Source organism: Myotis brandtii, unplaced genomic scaffold (assembly GCF_000412655.1).
Source record: "Myotis brandtii unplaced genomic scaffold, ASM41265v1 scaffold1750, whole genome shotgun sequence".
Taxonomy (NCBI): domain Eukaryota; kingdom Metazoa; phylum Chordata; class Mammalia; order Chiroptera; family Vespertilionidae; genus Myotis; species Myotis brandtii.
Window position 1 is genome coordinate 275,417 of NW_005356477.1, and position 1,124 is coordinate 276,540.

The window sequence follows — 1,124 nt, forward strand, 5'->3', positions numbered from 1 at the left end:
GTGCGGCGCGCACTCCGCCACAGGAGGGCCAGCGGCTCCTCCGTCGCCGAGCAGCGCAGGGAACTGCACACGCGGGTGTGCTTCAGCCAGAGGCTGCTGACTTGTCACCATGAGAATAAAAACGTGAAAACGTTGGCGGTAGAAAGCTTTATTTATGACAGTTGTAAACGTTGCAGTAGGTTAACTTTATCCAAGCGTCTAATGAACTGTAACTGTGCTCTGCAGCCTCATTCATTGAACTCCACTTACTAATCAGAGACCACCTAGATCTTTCCCTTACAGACCTGTTTATAATGCAGATTACAATGTAAAAGTAAGATTTTCTTCATCAGAGTTAAAAATCCGGTTTGGCTCAATGGATAGAGCATTGGCCTGAAGACTGAAGGGCCCGGGTCCGATTTTGGTCAAGGGCACATACCCAGGTTTTGGGCTTGATCCCCAGTAGTGGGCGTGCAGGAGGCAGCCCATGTTTCTCCCTCTCTCTTATCTGAAATCAATGAAGATTATATATATATATATATACTAGAGGCCTGGTGCATGATCTGATACCCGCAGCCCCAGCACCTTGATGGCGGGGCTTGGGGCTGCGGGGTACAGGCCCCCCGTTGCGTGTTTGTGTCTTCTATCAGGCGGCCAGCAGCCCCAGCAGCCCCAGCACCACCTAAATAACTTAAGGGAAACTTTATTTAGTCTTCTTTTAAAAGCAATCTAGTTTAAAAATGAGTTGCAGTTAAGACAGAACAAAGAACATGGTACCTAAGAGTGAGATAGACTGACAGAGGAGAGGCTGGGCACTGGTCAGGGGCTTACATGCCAACTGTTCTACACCTGGGAAATGATGTAAAATCGGTTTCTTTAGTTTTCTGCTTAATGGTCTTCTCCAGCACTGAGGTCAGAGGAGCCGCCTTCCAGCCCGTAGGCTGCTTCTCAGAGTCAAAAATTTCGCCATAGGCCTCTGCCTAGGACAGGACCTCTGCACCCCCAGGGTGCATAAACACACAGGGCTTCCATCAGGCTCCGCTGATCCCAGGCCAGGAGGCCTCTCAGCTCAGCTGATCCTGGGGCCGGGAGGCCTGCGGCTCCGCTGATCCCGGGGCCGGGAGGCCTCTCGGCTCCACTGATCC

The 1,124-nt window shown here is 51.5% G+C and overlaps 1 protein-coding gene across 1 annotated transcript in view; it reads right to left on the reverse strand.

Annotated features, from left to right (window-relative positions):
• The window catches only part of NRM (nurim (nuclear envelope membrane protein)), a 6,938-nt gene that overhangs the window by 3,522 nt on the left and 2,292 nt on the right, over nt 1-1,124 (reverse strand). The window lies entirely within an intron of this gene.